We start from the raw sequence: 20,312 nt of genomic DNA, 5'->3' as shown, positions 1-20,312 counted from the left end.
TGTCATGGTGAGCTGCGGGCCTGGATGATATTTATGGTTCGTGGTGCAGGTTTCCTCTCTCAGCGCGCGGTGACGCAGCTGCGCGCCAGCCTGACTTTAAATTTTTGGGGGAGCTGCGGGGCTTTAAGGCGCAACCGTTTCACGCTTGCGTGCAGCGTGATAATAGATCTAAATGTTAACAAGAATTACCGGAGGGTCGCACTTCACAGGTTCGTCCAGCGGCCGCCGCCGGGTCCGGGAACCGACAGCGCAGGAGGAGACGCGCCGCGCAGTCCGGCGGTGCGCAAACAGTCCGGCAGCAGGCGTCTGAAACGCGCTTTCGCGTGTCAATTCCTCGTAATTGTGGTGCCAAATATCTGCGGCGACATCACAGCTTTTCTGCGCAGAGAGGAGGAGGAGGTGGTGGTGGAGGAGGAGGAGAGCGCTGATTCACGGCTTGCAGGAGGGAGAACCGCGCGCGGACGGACTCGGAGCATCCATCTCCACCATAAGGGTGCAACCTTAAAATACCGACTTCCCCCTCCCTCCCTCCTCCTCCTCCCCCCTCGTCGCTTTGACAGCTGTTTGCGACCCGGTCAGTCCGACAGACAGGGGAGGATCCGGGGAGGAGGGCGCCAAGACAGCAGGAGAGGACGAAAGACGGAGCAGCCTCCGGCCGGTTCGATCCAAAACGCCGATACGCACGAGCGTCCTGGCTTGCAGGAGCTGCGAGGACGATGTTCTGGTTCCGTAGAGGAGTCCAATCCGAATTGTGACGTTATATTGTGGTGATCGGACGGACAGTGAGAGAGGAGGCGGACGGGAGCGGTTACTCAGTGTCCTCATAAAGTCCCCGGAACCCCAATCCAGGTAGGTTCTGGTGCAAATACGCACCAAAAGTAATTGTTATTAATAAGAGATGCGCACCTTTAAAATGGGACACACCAGTGGGTGCTTTCACACGCGTGTCCGTCACTCATCATCCAGCTCGTATGATCCGCTGCAACGAGCTGAGCTGGATTCGTGATACCGGTAAAGGGTGTGCCGTGAAAATGACAGCACACTGCTTCTGATTGGATGACTACCTGGAGTTTTATTGAATTTATTTTTTTATTTTCCCCTCATACTGGATCTGGCAGTTTGGGTCTTATTTAGACACAATATATATATATATTTTTAGCCTCATGCATCTGTCTGCAGGCCTTTTTGCACCCTTTAAGTTTGGGTGCTCCGTGCAGCAGGGATTCCCCCTCAGGTAACACTGACACTGAAAAAAAGCTCCTACACGATGATTAATCTGTAACAGCTGAGGCTCGGTGTGTCTGCTGAGTCCATGTTTACGAGGAGCTCAGATAGCCTCCTTAAAGAGGACCCTCTCTCAGCCAAAATAGGAGCAGGGAGGGGGATATACGAGCAGAACAGCCACTCTGCTCTCAGCCATACAGTGCATGTGTAGTGCATGTGCGCATGATCAGCTCTCACCTGTATGGTGCATATGTGCATAAGCTGTTTAGTGCATGTATACATCAGGTGTCAGTGCATGTGCATCGGCTTCCGCCTGTATAATAATAATAATAATAATAATAATAATAATAATAATAATAATAATTTCCTTTATTTGTCAGTGCACAGCACATACACACAGTGAAATGTGTCCTCTGCATTTAACCATCCTAATTACAGTTAGACACAGTACCACTAGGAGCAGTGGGCAGCCACAGTCCAGCGCCTGGGTACTGACTCCAGATGTAGAGATGCTGCCTTGATCAGGGGCAGAGAAAGGAGCAGAGCCTAAATAAACACGTTTTTGATTGTGGAAGGAAACCCACAAATAGTGCATGTGTGCATCGGCTCTCACATGTATAGTGCATGTGTGCATCGGCTCTCACATGTATAGTGCATGTGTGCATCGGCTCACCTGTATAGTGCATGTGTGCATCGGCTCACCTGTATAGTGCATGTGTGCATCGGCTCACCTGTATAGTGCATGTGTGCATCGGCTCACCTGTATAGTGCATATGTGCATCAAATTTAGCAGCAGGTGTCACTTTGGCAGTGACAACTGCTTGTTAATATTAAGGGCCCTGTCCCACTGGCGTTTATGAGGATTTGCGGATGGAATGCGCACAAAAGTGGCCCACATCCGCCAAACAACCGCAATAACCGTGTAACATTCCTGTATGAGTCGGCCGCCATCCGAACACGTCCGTGATCATCCGCAGAGGCACGCATGTCCGCAGCCAGGATTTTTGAGCGGCTCAAAAATCCTGCTGCGGATGAGATCCGCATCACTGCCAGAACACATACTGAAGACATACGCAGGACATACACAACCAACGCGCCGCATATCCCCTGTCATCCGCTGATATCCGCAACCGACGGGTTGGCGCGGCTCGGCGGCGGACCGGGACAACGTGCAAAACAGATATGACGCGTGCCCAGCACGGCCACATCACGGTCGCAAATGGTATGTCGCGCATGCAGACAGAGTGGGCACGGATGGAGCGAGTGCATCACGGCCGCTGTGCCCCTCATGGGGGCGCCTCCGCGGTCGCCTTCGCTTCTGTTCCCTGTTATATCCGCTTTTCTTCCTCATGTATTTGCTGATCCACCCCGGGACATTTGTCATTTCCGCCCACCTTTGTTGCGGACGCTCAGCTTTTGTCTCCTCATTTCATGCGCAAATCCTCCTAAACGCCAGTGGGACAGGGCCCTAACATTCTCATAGTCTTACAATTCCGTGACTCTGCACGTACAGGCTGTCCTGCTGTGAACAAAATTTATGCTTGAAATGACTTATTTTACATTTCTGTACAATGTGTCAAAGAAGTTCCTAACAGTAAGCTGGTCTGTAGTTTGTGTGATACACCTACACAATGTGTAACAGACAGATTCAGCTGTTATATTGTTCCTCCTCACTGCCTGTTGGAGAGGGGCGTGGCAAACGACACATTCTTTCCATTTAAAGTAACAGTCCCAGAAACAGGTCCTTTCTTATCCTTGTCTCATGCAATAAAATGATGCAATAGTTGTTTGTATTTAACACACAAGTGCAGTGTCACTGCAATCTTGGTGCAGGTCATAGTTGCTGATGGTGCAGCAGTTTGCAAACACTTGACATGACAAATGCAAAATCATACTGTTGCTATTGGTACTGCACACTTTTCTTGAGGTGGCTTATCCATCTACACCTCATCTGACCAAATTCATGAAGAAACTGTGATTTTAGGATCCACATATTCCAGTGTGGACTTACAAACTGCTGTATTTGGCGATGGGTGAGTGTGCTGTGTGCAAGTCTGTCTGAACAAGTGAAAATGTGTAATGTGTGTGTGTCTGTATGCAGATTCCTGTGTAAGGGCCCTGTCCCACTGGCGTTTAGGAGGATTTGCGTATGGATTGCGCACAAAATTGGCCCATATTCACCAAACATCCGCAATATCTGTGTAACATGCCTGTATGAGTCGGCCGTCATACGAACACGTCCGTGATCATCCCAAGAGGCACGCATGTCTGCAGCCAGGATTTTTGAGTAGCTCAAAAATCTGGATGCGGATGACATCCGCCTTACATACTCCATACATACTCAATACATATTCACTCTGTGCACTGTATATCTGCCGTTAACCACTGATATCCGCAACTGACGGGGATTTGCGGCTTGGCAGCAGACCGGGACAGTGTGTAAAACAGATATATATCGTGCCCATCATGTCCACATCACAAACTAAAATAAGTTGTAGCAAATGCATACAAATTGGCCACGAATAAAGCGTTTTTATTACATCTGCTTTGCAGCTGATTTGCGGACAATCTGTGAATTCATAACAAACACGTAAACCCAAAGTACTATATTTGGCAGAAAGTGACATACCTGCCCGTCAGTGCCGGTCCGGCTGTGTAGATCCACAAAGACATAGCTGCTGCAATCCAGGACTTTTATTTAACACCAACAAAAGGAAGAGTTGCTGTAAACTCACGCTGAAGTCTGTTTTCTGTGACACTCTAAAAAAAAACACACAAAAAAAACACTGTCTCACACCCCAAGTGGCTACCCCCTCCCACTCCCCAAACTCATGAACAGTTAATCCTCGCATGACAACATGAACAAACTCTGTGATCAACTTGTCCAAGTCTAGCACTTGCTCCAGAGGCTGTATTGTTGGTGTGAATAGTCATGCCAAAAGGAGCGCGTGCGCTTATTTTATGACCGCAATGCAGATGCCGTGCACACGCAACACGTGCGCGATGCGTTCATAATACACCCGTAATACTGCCGTGATAATCTCAATGTGTCGGATCAGTTTCCTCACTACATGCGTTATATAACCGTGATTGTTCATCATATATTCGCTATATATTATTAATATATCCATAATTTATACTGGGACATTTGTCATTTTTGGCCATTTTTGTTGCGGACGACAACGAACACCCGCAATTTGTATACTCAATTCATGCGCAATTAATCCTCTCCCCGGTGGGACAGGGCCCTATGTAAGTATATTACATGTGTATAACACCTTGTAAATGTGTCTTTTTACATTTCCAAAACTGTGCAACAACACTACTCTTGTTGCATTGTGATGTAGACAATTGCCAGCAGCATGCAACTTGTGGTTATTTGCAATATGTTTGCACTAAGTAAATATAGGCTTTTTATTGCATGCATCAGTGGGGCTTTAGAGACCTAAATTATCTGTTTATTTTTTAAGGACCTATTACCTCAGTGTATTTTGAGTAGAAAGCTTAATATCTGTTTTAACACACCTGGAAGCGTATACTAGTTTGCTGAATCGACTCATTAAAATGGAGACTATGCTCTCTTTCTAAATGCCGTTTCTGGCTTTCCAGTCTGACAGAAATAAAATGCTGTGCAAAAATAAAATATATTTTCAGTCTTGAATATTTCTGCTTAGGACATTGTCCCAAAACATAATGTAAATGCAACATATTCCTGAGCTTTGGTAAAGTCGAGGCGTGCACCCTGTAAAATGCAGAGTAAATGAATGGATAGATAGACAAGTCCAGGTAGTTAACACAAATATCCAGATTCAAAGGGCATATAATGAGGATAAAGTAATTACAATTTGGTGAACTTTGATGCACCAAATCAATATCAAAAGCAAGTTTGTTTTGCTTATGTAATATCTCATAGAACTGTGTGCCACCTGCTAAACATTTCTGGCATCATTGTAAGAAATAATGTTATCGCCTGCATGATGCACATCGGCTCACTGTGGACATTTTTAAGTCAAGACGTAAAACCCATTTTATTCTCTTTCTTATGAATAGTTTTTATTTTTTTTATCAGTTTTATTCTTTTACTTCTGTTTTTAATTATGTATTTGAATTTTTTATTCATTTTTATTTATTTATTTATTTATTATATTGAATTGTTCTGTGTGAGGCGCCTTGAGACGGTTTTTGTTGTGATTTGGTGCATTATAAGATGATTAAATTGAAGTGAATGATGGAAATTGACCATTACAGCCAGTTCAGAATTTATCTGAATGATTTCAATTGGCCCAAGTTTGAAAATTAATTTGATTAAATTTAAGGTTCCATGTACAATTTAATATTGTTACATGTCACATTAAAGCATCAGCATCTCAGTACCAGAGACCATGGGCACAATGTGGTGGGGGATAGGGGGGGACATGTCCCCCCCACCTTTTCAACCAAGGGGGACAGAATATGGTATGATCCCTCCACCTTCTGATATATATGTGTGTACTTGAAACATGCTATGCCAGTCTTATGTGCAAACCATGTCAGTCTTATGTGCAAAACCATGTCAGAATAGTATCTTTGTTTCTGCAAGTTTGTATTTTTAGCAGCACTGACTTGTTTACAACACCTGTTTCTTGTTTGTCACATTCAGAATTTTCTGGGACTGCATTTGCCCAGATTTGAAACCAAAAATAGTTGCCTCTAGGGACTAGTGTCTACACATAAGTATCAATGGACCATATGCTAATTTACTAAATTCTGAAAGTTAGAAAAGGAAATCAGAAAAGCTATCTGGGACCTCACCTGAAATTATTGCTTGATCTCCAAAATCAGTCTATGTAAGTGAAATTATGTTCAGTATGAGTGTTGTCATTAGTGCCACTTCAAAAATTTAATTCATGATAAGTAATTTATCCTAAACTTATGATCTGTTGTTTTTTTCAAACTTTTGCAAAAACAAATCTTGAGAAAAAAAAATACAGTATGCGATAGTTAATAATTATTAAGAGCCTGTTCTTTCCTATTTATGAATACATTTTACCACATTGCAGTTGTTTTTTTTAATGAAAACTCAACCTATCATTCTTTTTGAGTTCTACACATGTGGTGATACCTTATTTACACCAGGATGTTAATAAAATCAATGCTGGCTATTCTCAGAATAAAGTACTTATATCCACAGTTTCAAATTGTATAAGTCAAATGGTGTCCACTTTAGAGTCTTCTCAAAACATTAAAATTACTGTTCTGGATGCTCAGAATGCATCTGAGCTTATCTAGAAACCGTTGGCTTCTGGGGGTCTAAAGCGGGCTTCAGCCCTGCCGGCCTCACACTTTGTCCCCCCCAATTTCTAGTTCTAAATTGCGCCCTTGCCAGAGACATCCTGATGTCACCTTAGGTCACTGGTTAACATCCAAGTCTCATAGTAGAACATTGCAGCCGGGGACACATGGGATGATCCAACACAATACAGCACATTACAGCAAAATCAGCATGCGTGTCTTTGTGTCAACTGCATTCGATGTTTCTGTGCACAGTGGTCATGATTACGTGTGACTTGTTTTGAGGTGATCTGGTTTTCTGCAGGAAATGGCAGATAATATGGAAATCACCACAGTTGCTTCTGTGGACGCGTTTTGCTTTGCACAGTATCTCCACCAGCTTCTGTTGGAAAGGGGAGTAAGATTTCTTTTCATGGGTCCCAAAATTCCTGGCGTCGCCCCTGTGTTGGAGTAAAGCATGACCCCTCCCCTCAAACAAGTGGTTCCACCAAAGAGTTGTGATGGTTCAGAGTATGGACCTTACAAACAACTGGTGGCCAAGCTAGAAAACGATGTTTCAAGCTACAAGAGGTTCATATTAGAGCGTAAATAGACATCTAAAAACAGGTAACTCAATATGGGGTCATAAGCGGCCTGACATAAAATCTGGAAAACTTGTATACTGCATCACATCATCACACACACCAAGCAGTGAGTCCCGACCAGATTTCCTATCTGCTCAATGTTTCTGTTTTTATCAGGTCGTTGTATGAATCCGGTGTAAGACAAGAAACACCACAACCTGTTGCACTTGTGAGAGTATCAGCTAAAGGTGGGAGTAAGTCACCATCATGTCACTCTCAAGTCATCAATCAACAAGTCCCAAGTCAAGTCTCAAGTTATAATATACCACCATATGTTGACAGCTGACTTGAGACTTGACTTGGGACTTGCTGATTGATGACTTGAGAGTGACTGGTATCGGCATCACCAAACACAACTGGTGACACCATGACTCCATAAGGTCTTCCCAGGTATCTCTTAGTCTCAAAGGCTGAGGATCCAGAAACATGAATGTCACTGCAGAGTTCAATGAATGCCTACAAGTTCAACACTTTGCCTGTATACAGGAACAGAGTGAAAGCCTGGATCTTAGTCTTGAACCACAGTAATCCTAAACCCACTCAGACTCCTTTTTGAGCTTCTCAAGTGTTGCAGTCATGGCATCCATTGGGTTCTGCAAGGATCACAACATCATCTGTGAAGTCAAAGTTGGTAAACCTTTCCTCAATGACAAAGGGACTTAACCCAGTAGATTTTACAATCCTACCCAACGCCCAGTCCATACAAGCACTGAACAGTGTAGAAGGCAAAATGCATTACCGAGGAACACCATAATTCACTGGGAAAACGTCTGAAATTGTCCCCCCCCCGACAGCGTTCACAGTATCTTAGCATAGACTGTCTATGATGTCCAGCAATTTGTTGAGGATCCCGCATTTTATTTTTTTACATTGCAAACACCAGTATTGGCTGCAGACCAGCAATGATTATGTCCACGCCCGTGTTCAGTGAGTCCTCACACAGCTAGGATACAGCCAGTCGTAGACTTTGCCGATCTGAATCCAGAAAGGAACATACCTGGGACTGAATCCTGTTAGAAACGTTTTTGCTAATTGGATACCATAGTCTCGTTTGAGTGTGGGCACTAAAGGGGTTAAATGAAAGAGCATAATTCTACTTCCGGGGACAGTCCTCGTCTGTCTCCATCAGAAACACGGCACTCTCTCTGAGTTTTTGGGCAAATTACATGGCAAACAAAGTGAACATGCAAAGAAAAAGTGACGATACGGCGGAATGTGGACATGTGCTGCGGTTTGTTTATGACCCGGAGCACAAACATGTTGAGGCGGTTATGCAGGCGAGAGAGCACAGCTACTCTGTCAAGGTGTGTAGGTTAAAACTTACCGACACAGCCTCTCTCATTTGCCTTGTCTTCCCTTTATTACTGGGAACTGAAGAAAAACATCACTTTTCGTGACTGCTTTGGTGATTGCAGCTGAAAACAAAACGGCAGAGGTGGGACGAAGTCACCATCAAGTCACTCTCAAGTCATGAATCAGCAAGTCCCAAGTCAAGTCTCAAGTCATAATGACCACCAGTTGTTTGTAAGCTGACTTGAGACTTGACTTGGGACTTGCAGATTGATGACTTGGGAATGACTCAACAGTGACTTCGTCCCACCTCTGAAAAACGTTACACAATTTTTCCATTAGACGTGATGCTGGTTTTGTGCAGGCTGTCCTCAAAAGTGGTCAAATCCTGCAATATCACGCAGGGGTTCAAACAAGACTGCGGTTCCCTACTGCGGCAACATGCAGCATTAGCGCATGCTCTCATAACGGTCTTGACATTTACACTGTGATATTTTCATACTCAATTTACAAACACCTCCACATGATAACCTTGAGTCCAAAATGTTGCTTATGTTAAGCAGGTCTCCTGTTGCTAATTTCTGGCACCTGTACAGATAGGGGGTGATATGTGTCTGTTACTTTAATTTTATGGAATTCTTTGGCTTTTAATTTCATTCCTGTATCTTGAAAAAAATCCTTTCTGCTTGAATATGAATTTGGCTGCATAGTCACTATGATGCCGAGTTAAATTCACATGTCAAAATTAAAATATAATGCAGATGTATTTCTGTTTGGGGCAGAGCAATTTGATTGACCTGAACAGGCACCGATTGTGTGCAGTGGTGCAGTAATTGTACACCAGGGGAGTGGGTGGTGATTAGCACGGCACGGTGACTTGTAGGGCGTGAAGTACTCTTCAGAGGAACACATTCTCAGATGTTTATCACATATATTTTAGGTTTGTAGCGTGCTGTTATACCACAGACATTGGCACATACACAGTAAATTTTGCAGAATAAAATACTCTGGTGGGATAACATTTCAGAATCATTGCCATATGAGTGAACAAGTACACAACATTAGGAAATTGCTGCGGTACTCGGTGCTAACCTGAGACAAAGTTCTGTCCAAAAAAAAAGAGCAGTAAAACAAATAATATATAATAAAAACTTTACACTATAATAATGTTACAAAATGTAAGATAAATGTATAAGATACATATATATATATATATACACCCATATGTGATCCGTGCAAACAGAGTGCATAACACAGGGTCGTTAGTGGTGATAGCAACAATCTAGAGTTCTAAAAGTTCTTGTTGATGAGGCTAACGGCAGAGGGGAAAAAACTGTTCTTATGGCGGGAGGTTCTGGTCCGAAGGGACCGTAGCCTCCTGCCTGAGGGGAGGAGGTCAAAAAGGTTATATACAGGGTGAGAAGGATCGGCTCTGATCCGGCCTGAACGCCCCAGTGTCCTGGAGATGTACAGGTCCTGAAGAGATGGAATGTTGGAGCCAATCACCTTCTCAGCAGAGCGTACAATGCGCTGTAGTCTCTGTATGTCCCTAGTAGTGGCTCCATCGTACCACATGGTGATGGAGGTGGTGAGGATGGACTCGATGATGGCAGTGTAAAACTGCACCATGATCCTTGCTGGCAGGTTGAATTTCTTCAACTGCTGCAGGAAGTACATCCTCTGCTGGGCCTTCTTGACAACAGAAGTAATGGTGGACTCCCACTTGAGGTCCTGGGTTAGAGTGATTCCCAGGAAACAAAAGGTGTCCACTATGGTGATGGGGGTGTCTGCCGGGGTAATGAAGGGGAGAGGGGCTGTGTTCTTTCTAAAGTCCACAATAATCTCCACTGTCTTCTCTGTGTTCAGCACCAAGTTGTTATAGCTGCACCAGGACACCAGTCGTTGGACCTCCAGCCTATAGGCAGACTCATCCCCATCTGAGTTGAGTCCGATAAGGGTGGTGTCATCTGCAAACTTGATAAGCTTGACAGACTGGTGATCAGAGGTGCATTAGTTGGTGTACAGGGAGTAAAGCAGAGGAAGAGGACCCAGCCCTGAGGAGTACCGATAGTGGTGATCTGGGAGTCCGAGACATTCTTCCCCAGCCTCACTTGCTGCTTCCTATCCTTCAGGAAGTTGGCAATCCACCTGCAGGTAGAATCAGGCACGTTCATCTGGGAAAGCTTATCCTGGAGAAGATCTGGGAGGATGGTATTGAAGGCAGAACTGAAGTCCACAAACAGGATCCTAGTGTAGGTTCCCGGGGAGTCCAGATGCTGCAGAACGAAGTGCAAAGCCAGATTGATGGCGTCATCCACAGACCTATTGGCTCTGTAAGCAAACTGCATGGGGTCCAAGAGGGAGGCCATGAGAGATTTGAGGTGGGACAGAACCAGACGCTCAAATGACTTTATGGTCCCAGTCTAAAATACAGTTAAATATATTCTATCACAGTGTTAAATATACTCTATCACAGTGCTAATATACTCTATCACAGTGTAAAATCATCTCTTATTGGATTAGAAACACTTGATTTGACAAGACAGTTGAGCTGATTTCACTCTATAATAGAGTGTATTTTACCCTATTTAGACTGGGACCAAATGTTATCCCAGCAGAGTATATTTCACTCAGCAAAATTTACTGTGTATGCATAGTGTGAGCACAAGGTGATGTGTTCAGTGTCACTTTTAATCGGCAGTAGTCTGGGCCACTCAGATGACACAGGATTGCTGCTGGCGGTTGTGGGTAATCGGGGCTGATTACCTGCTATTTGGACTCTGAAAGTCAATCGCGGCCAAAAATGCGGTGATGGGAGACCAGCCTTAGTCATACCGAGCTCTTCCTCAGCCTTTCTGTTGAGTTCCAGTCGGGTCTCCTCACACTCTCTTCTGTTGATGTTAACACTTTTTTGTAGCTGCTGAATAGTCACGAATAAATGTCCATCGAACCCTGAGTTCAAGACACAAAATGCAATCCTTAAAGCAGTAATTAGTATGTAAATTGTTGTGTATAACTCCTAATGCGGCGGTCACAGTCATACTCACTGCCAAACAACACCAAATAAACTTTGTTCTCAGACAGAAAATCAATGGTTCATACAAGGGAGCAGTGTGTATTTGTGCTTCAGTGTCATTTTTGTGTGTGTGTGGATGAGTGTTAAAGTAGTGAGAAATTATGTACCAATCAGTCAATCAGTCAATCAATCAGCATTCACTGTCCATATTGCCAAGATATATCTAATAGAACAGAATGGGTAGAAATGGTAATCTTAGTAACCGAACAGTCCACTGTAAAACTCAATGAGTTAGTTGAACAAACCATTTGAGGAAACCGATTGCCTTAAACCATTTGACTTTGCCAACTTAAAGAAAATCATTTTCAAAAATTTAATTGTTAAAGTTTTAGTAACTTAACAATTTATAGTTAATTAAACTTATGTAAATCTAGTTTATGTTTTTCAATAAAAAAGTGACAAATAAATGTCTGCCTTAAAAATTTTGCATTACATTTTGGATTAGATTTTTTGATGCATTCTTTGGTTTATTTCGCTGACTCTGCTTTGTGTTGTTACGACTCTGCCCATTCGCTCCCCTCGGGTCGCAAACTCACGATCTCCGGCATGGAAGTCGGACTCTCTAACCAGATGGCTAAAACCCAGGGCTCTGGCCTTGTGACCAGAGAATTCTTTTGAGCTGTTGGAAGTGAGGTTTACTAACTACATATGCACAGCGACACCTGCTGGCCTCCGTTACATAAACTCAATTAAAATGAGTGAATGGAGTGCACTGGAAATACATCACCAACACTTAAATGCCCCAAAACTTTAAATGCACTTAAAGTAACTGAGTTGTTACGACAACAATTCATTTTTGAGTTAGTTTAATTAATAGAAATGAGTGACTATAACTTTTTTCAAAGTTTGACTTACATTAACTTAATTATTGTATTAAAATGGAGTGTCCGGTTTAACAGTGTAGTAGGACGAGTCATATTTCTTGTGATGCCATTAATGATATTATAGTACTAGTTTTAGTACTCTGATAGTATTCATAGCAGTAATAATAGTAGCATCAGATTTCCAGTGTTGAAATGGCAAACACTAAAACTGTGTAAATGTTAGTTTATTGTTTCATGTGTCTCTTATGGAGACACAGATGTAACGTAACGCTGTGTGTTTCTTACAGTTAAAAATAATCCTTCTGAGCTAGTTATTATTAAATTTCAGGAAATTAGAAGGCAGCCAATACATTGCCTCGTTTTGTCACTTTCACATTTGTCTTTTGTGTGTGTATGTTTGGGGGGGCAACTTTCCTCATTCAAAGTGATTCCACAACACCCCCCCATCAGTAAAATCATGGCAGGAGAGCTGAATATTTAATCATTCATCAATTTATTTACAGGTTATAATGAACGGATCGATGTGAAAACAACATATCACATAGCAAATGATGATGTAACCTCTAAGCTTTAAATGAGTTGTTTTTGGTCCAAATCAGGATGAAAATAAAATTCCATCACCTTGACATTTGCCAAAATGAGTTTTTTTAGTCAACCTTCACCCACATACCATGTTTAAAAAAATATCAGCAAAAGGAAGCAGGAGAGAGACAGGCAGACGAGGCATTGCCCCAATCAGTGACCTTTGGCAAATTTGACTTTGGAACCCACCTGGAACCCATCTACATATGTGTGCCAGGTTTGGTGGGCATTGGCGTGAAAATAAAATCAAAAATCTGTTGTTTAACCTCAGTGACCTTGATCTTAATGATTGACCTTCAGTAAACCTGATCTCACCTGGGCGTTTCCAGAGCCACCCTACATATGTGTGCCACGTTTGATAGACAGATTGAAAATCAGAATGCTGACCTTGACTTTTGCCAAATTATACCCTTTAATGGCATTTCTGGGGCCAGTCTGCATCTACTTGCCAAGTTTGGTGTAAATCGGCCCAAGGACCCGGGAGGACGAGGGGAACAGACAGACCAGCAAACATTGCTCAAGCTGTAGTATGATGTGTCTTAGAATATTTTTTTTACAGTTCACTTAGTTAAATGAACTTAAGATTTTTGCTTCTAATGATTGTATAATACAAATGTTTGGAATTTGTTGACAAAAATAAATGGAACTGAAGTCAGTGTTTCAGTTTTTGAGTGTATGGGTTCGGTACCCCCCCCCATCATGTTATTATTGTAAACCTTAAAGAAGCTTGTGTCTTCTGTCTCCAGCACGTTCAATAACTTATTTGATCCTTCCAGCTTTTTGATGTCTCCCAGTCACAGTAATTTGTGACTTTTAAACCGAAGAGAAAACATAATTGTCACCTTTAGTGTTGCAAGTGAACTGTCATGTTAAAATGAAGAATAAGCCTGAACCTGTGCAAAAACCTCAGCTTTCATGTTCAACATTTCTCTCATTAAATTAAAACTTTATTACTGAATTATTTCAGTGGTTTTTGTTTGTGATCGGCGGCGTTGGATCCCTGACGGACTGTGTCGTCGGCCCCTGTCCATGTAAATGGTTTTGCTGATTCAGTTAAATGTGTGAATCCCCCCCCCCCCCCCCACACACACACACACATTTTCCCCCCACGTTTAGTGCAATGTAGAATTAATATATTTTTTGTTTTAAAACATACATTCTAAAATCCCCCCAATTTAGAGGAGGTTTTGATTTTCCACATGGGAAATGGCAGCTTAAAGATGAGAGAAGCGGGATGCAACCAGGGTGAAAGGGTGAATTTCCCAATCAGACAGGAAACTCATTAAAGTGTCCTTTAACAAAGTCCTTAATCCCCAAGTTGTTTCTGGTGTGCAGGTGAACACTTTTTATGGAAGGATTTTGACATTGGTGTGTGTGTGTGTGTGTGTGTGTGTGTGTGTGAGAACTGGAGAATTTGAGGCATCATTGTAAAATGCTTTGAGTGTCTGTATCAGATGTAAATCCAGTACATTTCCCATTGCCAAAAGGTGCTGGAATAATATCAAATTAGCAATGAAATTTCTGTTGTACCTGTAAATCACAAAATGAGTGTGCACAGAAAATAAATGAAATAATAAATAAATAAATAAAATAAAAAATGCAGGATTCTTGGAGTCAGTCAGTGGGTTTGCAAATTTAGGTATTTGGTAAAAAAAAAAATAAATATGGTGGATATTGGGCTATCATGAATTTGTTGAGTGAAATTCAGTGACCAGGTGAGATAGGCAATGGATGGAGGGGAAGGAGTTTTGGACAACTGGAAAAGTTGTCGAGATGCAGATGTAGTAAGGGAGACAGCCAGGAAGGTACTGGGAGTGACATCTGGACAGTGGAAGGAAGACAAGGAGACTTTGTGGTGGAATGAAGATGTTCAGGAAAGCACAAGGAGAAAGAGGATGGAAAACAAGAACTGGGATTGTCAGAGAGATGGAGGAAGTAGACAGGAGTATATGGGGCCATTACTGTAGCAAAAGTATTTGCAAATGTGTATTTTGATCGACAAATACGTAACCAGATCCACAAATGTATATATATAAAAAAAAATCCATGTGTCTGTAATTAGATCCGCAAATGTGTAAAAAAAAAAAAAAAAAAAAAAAAATCTGTGGGTCTGTAACCAGATCCACAAATGTGTAAAAAAAAAAAAAAAATTCCAGGTGTGTGTAACCGTGTGTTTGTGAAAAACCGGCCACTCGATTGGGTGTGTTCTTACACGTGATTTTTGCTACAGTTCTATCACGTTAGATCTGTAAATGCGTGCAGTGATTTGTACTTGTGAGGAGACTAACCACCAGGGGGCGCAAGCACCAATTATATTAGTCACTGCTACCATTTTAAGCCAGGACGGGCCCTAGAACAACATCTTTGAGGGCATGTTTCGTTGTTTCTTTTTCTTGTGTTTCGGAGACCAGGAACATGAATAGATCATCTGTGGCGACCTCTAACGGGAGCAGCTGATAGATGAAGAAGAAGAAAAAAAGAAGATGAATTTTCAGTGTGTCACCCATGGCAGCCAATTTTCAAAATGGAAAAAGTATTGAAAAATATACCCCATTATCAGTGGTGGGCACAGATAACCAAAAAATTTACTTCGATAACAGATAATGGGCTAACTGAAAAGTTATCTTTGGTAAAGATAAACTGATAAACCACCCAAAAATGTATCGGAAGTTACAGATAACTGATAAATTCCAGTATTGTCTCTGGTACATTTGTAACTACTAATAAACTGAATTTGAGTTTTAGCATCAAAAGCGACAAAAGACCCAAACAATGAGCCAGTACTTCTATGTTTGGACACGCTGCTCCTGCTAGAAGCTACACAGCTACAGTGCAGAAGCACCCTGAGAGCAGCCACAAAGCCAACTCTCTACCAATCACAATGCTCCGGTCAGGCGGAAGTCTTGAAAAATAAAGGCATGCTGACTTATGGTTTTGTGTGAATACTGATAGAATAACTCCATTAATGTCAATTCTGTCATGTGTACAAAGTTAAAATATAACATATATTTTTTAATGTTGAATAATGCACTAATTCTGAGGTTTTGTAACAAACAGACAGATCGCAAAGGATTCTTGGTAAAAGTGCCTCTGCTAAACACTGATTGGTTCAGTCATTCATTATGTAAACCAACACGTTAATGTGACGTGTGTCGTGTGTTGGTGTTTATAGATAAATGTGCTTTTGTAAAATATTCCATTTTTTATTTGTAAAAACAAGCATTTTTACAGAGCCCTGGAAGTGTCATCGCAAAATGTTTTGCATGTGGAGAGAATGTGCGCACGTTTTATTAGTGCCGTGCACACGTTTTATGATGTTGTAAAACGTGCACTCAATATTGTCTTGACACATAAATGTTGGCTTTACACTGTGCGAGGTTTGGCCCTTTTTCAGATGATTTTTCATTTGTGCGAGAATTTTTTTGACCAAGTTTCAGGTTAATCGCGTGTCCTGCATCGTGTAGTGTACATGGAGTAACAAGCTGCGTTCAACATCTCACGACCACCTCCTGATCGCCGATCGTATGGTCGAATGAAAATCAAACCTGTTTGATATTATTCTGTATCCTGCTGCTGAAGAGCTACAAGCATCCAACCGCTTGCACTGTGCATGTGCAAACACCGCAGAGCTGTCTTGTAATGTTTTTGTTGTTGTTTTGTTTTGTTTTGAAACTTAATTTGTAAAAAAAAAAAAAAAAAAAAGCCATTTGCAAAGCCAAAAAGATGATTTGACAACCATCTGATATAACCGGGGTCAAAATAAATAGAACACTGCCATCTACTGGTGTACTTAGGGCGAATACTGCCATGAACACTACTGGCCAGTAGAGGCCTTGAAAACTTGCCAAAACAAAATTCCAGATAATCCATGTCTGCTACATTTAAGATGCGTGGATTTAACAAACGCAAACACAATAACGTCTATAAACCCAGAGAATATATTCACGAGAGTTTTAGGCACTAGAGTTTAATGCTGCTGTCCGTGGAGCCTGAACAGAGTGTCTGAAATGCATCTGTCCTGTCGTGAACGTACTGAGATTACCCTATCCTACCCATAATGCACTGCTGGACACAGCATGTGCTCACAAAACCTTAAAAATTAGCACATTACTTTAAAACTAAAACATACTATATCTGATATTTTCACTTTATAAAACTTTAGACATGACAGTAATTTTAAATAACCTGTCCAAAATTAGTTTGATTAAAATTTGAACCATAAGTTAAAAATGTATGCCTCTGGATGACTTGGGTGATATTGCCAGCATATCAGTATGGTGTTAAAGGAAAAGATTTTTTTTGGCGGGGGGAACCAATTCTCCTTTGCCTGCAGAGGAATGCTATCTTCTGTTTACAGAGGGTTTCTCTTAGGAAACCTTTAACAGGTAGGTCTCAACTGATTTTAAAAATGTTTACTGCTGTTCAGCTTGGTTTACTACGTTATCGGTCTAAAAGTTATCGAACGACAATTTATTGGGAGATAATTAGTCCGGTATTGGTTTTTAAAGTTATCTAAAAAGATAATCTGATAATGAAAACATTATCTTTGATAATTATCTGTTATCAGATTATTGGAAGTGTGCCCACCAGTGCCCATTATTAAAGTACAGTTTGGACAATCTATAACTGAATGTTGTGGAGTTATGGGGTAAAAACAGCAAGAATTGCGACAAAGGTCAATTTCAGTTTGTGCAGGGGTCATAAGTCACAACTGCACAAATTTTTGGTAGAAATTTATGCAAATTATTGGTCGTACTAATAGGATTAATAAATGGAAAAGTTTTGACTGTAGTGAATGTTTGCTCTCCAAAGTAAAGTTCAAACAAGGTCAACGTCCATTGGATTCTGTGACATGTGACATATGTTACTCTGTAACATAACTAAGTGTGAGTGATGGTGCAAACTATTCCTTTTAAGAACCCTATTAACAAAAACAATAATTTGTATCACTTTTTTTTTACCAAAAGTGGAGCAACATTAACTTTTGACCCCTCTACAAACTGAAAGTGACCTTTGCCATCCTTTTCGCTGTTTTTACCCCATAACTCCATAACATTCAGTCACAGATAGGCCAAACTATACCTTTTTTAAATCTTTGCAATTAGACAAATAATATGGTATGTTTCAATACAGTTTTCAATTTTTATTTTAAAAATTGGTTGCCATGACAACATGATGAAAATTCATGATGACTCAATATCCAGATTGTTTTGCAACATGTTTGGCTACATCTGCGCCAAATCTGATGCTTTTTTTAAATCACCAAATGCACAATCCTTATGAAAAAAAAAAAGTTATGCTGCCCCCCTGCTCTCGTTGGAGAGATATGTGTGAAGTGTTGGCGGCAGATGTATGTGCTGTCAGAGCACTTTCAAATATAAAAGTTGCACCAACACGCTATTTGTGCTTTCACTTAAAGTGCCTTAAACTTCCATAAGTGTGAAGATATTGAAATAACTGACCCTCCTTAGGAATCAGACCACAGTGATGTGATTAATACTGCAGTGCGATTTAAACTATGCAGCTTAAGAAAGTAAAAGGAAAAGCATCATTAGAAATTTTTAAAAAGTTATACTCCTGTGAATTCTGGACGGAATGATTAACTTCAGAGCGTGTGTATCTCTCGGCTGCTGATAATTTTAATTCAGCCTCAGCTGCCTGTGTGCCACGGGGACCCAAATGCTGCAGCGGGGCCTCGACCATCCTCGCCAACCTCTAAATTATCTGTAGCGCTGAGGAGAGCGCTTCTCCTAATAAATCCCTTGTGTTGGGATATAAGAGCTCCCATTTTGTACGTTTGGGGTGATTAGGTGCTCTTGATGCCGCCGTTGACTGTAACCAAAAGAAATGTCAGTTAATGTTGAGAAGGTGCACGCAATGTTTAAATGCTCCATCCAGGGATCATAATGTCATGAATTTTGAACTGGTTTGCACCTTGATGCTTTCCTGTATCCCCTCTGCTTTTTTTTTTTTTGCCAATGCGACATTTTGGACAGTGCTTAGTCTGGCAACACTACGTGGCTGCTGAGTGAGCTGTTTGCTTCAGAGCTGTGTATTACCCCTGGGAATTTAGACGATCACACTCAAATCCACATTATCAAGTGCCTGTATCCACATCAAAATAAAAAAAGTGGTATGTTTTTATTTTTAAATTCTGCTATCTATAATACCCACAAAGTGGTTTACAGATATGAAAATGCATTTCTGAAGCCGGCAACACAAAGGTCTCATGATTACACTATTTGTAAAGTAGGAGGCAAAAAGTGATTGAAGAGACATATGGAAGGATAAGTAGAATTTTTGCAAAATATTCTTTCTTTCTGTGTAATGCATGTGTAGTCTTTCAAACAAGAAAAAAAAGGGACTCTTCAAATTCTGGTTTTTAAATATTGAACAACAAAACAATGACAAAAATGGTGAGGATGTTTGTGATGTCATAAAGGAAGCAGTTCAGTTATCATGTATGAATATCTCGCTGTCTCACACCCTGTGACTATTGGGATAAGCTCCAGCCACCTCATGACCCTTGATTGGAGTAAGTGGGTATAGAAAATGAATGAATGAATAAGTATCAATATCAAGTTTTTGAGATTGTCACATTTGGAGATGTAGTCATGTCCATACAATATTTGGTTCATGACCATTTTTTTAATTGCATTTGTACACCCCTACAGTGGAGATGGAATCAAACAATTAAGATGTGGTATTGGAGACTTTCAGCTTTAATTCAAGGCATTACAGAAAAATATCACATTAACATTAGCCTTTTTTTTTTTACATAGTTTCGTAGTATGTTAGCCGTGAGGTATTCCGGATTCCGTAGCATGAAGTAAATGAAAGTTTACAACTTCCTCTAGAAGAGACACCAATCCAAAGCAGGTTACTTCCCCAGCCAAGGCCAGTACCCACCTACAGCTGGGTGGACTGGGACAATGTGGATTACGTTTCTTGTCCAAGGACACAGACAGGTAGCATGAGCTGGATTTGAACCCATGTCATATTGGAAGTCCAGCTCCTGATCTACTGAACTACCTGCTCTACATTAGTCATTCATTAAAAAAAATGCAAACAGTATGGTACTGTATGGTAAATAGACATAAGACATAAAGACATGGATGTCCTCTAATTTCCTACTTTTAAATTCAGATAAAACTGAAGTTATTGTACTTGGCCCCACACATCTTAGAAACATGGTGTCTAACCAGATCCTTACTCTGGATGGCATGACCCTGACCTCCAGTAATACTGTGAGAAATCTTGGAGTCATTTTTGATCAGGATATGTCCTTCAATGTGCATATTAAGCAAATATGTAGGACTGCTTTTTTGCATTTGCGCAATATCTCTAACATTAGAAAGGTCTTGTCTCAGAGTGATGCTGAAAAGCTAATTCATGCATTTATTTCTTCTAGGCTGGACTACT

The 20,312-nt window shown here is 41.3% G+C and overlaps 1 protein-coding gene across 1 annotated transcript in view; it reads left to right on the top strand.

Moving 5' to 3' along the window:
• Positions 1–273: 273 nt before the first annotated feature.
• slc8a3 (solute carrier family 8 member 3) overlaps positions 274–20,312 on the top strand; it is a 351,492-nt gene continuing 331,453 nt past the window's right edge. Inside the window, 1 exon segment of the mRNA XM_034194826.1 lies at positions 274–849. The gene's annotated coding sequence lies outside the window, so the exon portion shown is untranslated.

This window comes from Thalassophryne amazonica, chromosome 19 (assembly GCF_902500255.1).
Source record: "Thalassophryne amazonica chromosome 19, fThaAma1.1, whole genome shotgun sequence".
Taxonomy (NCBI): domain Eukaryota; kingdom Metazoa; phylum Chordata; class Actinopteri; order Batrachoidiformes; family Batrachoididae; genus Thalassophryne; species Thalassophryne amazonica.
The sequence above is the reverse complement of the archived record's forward strand: the minus strand, read 5'-3'. Positions and strand labels throughout refer to the sequence as shown.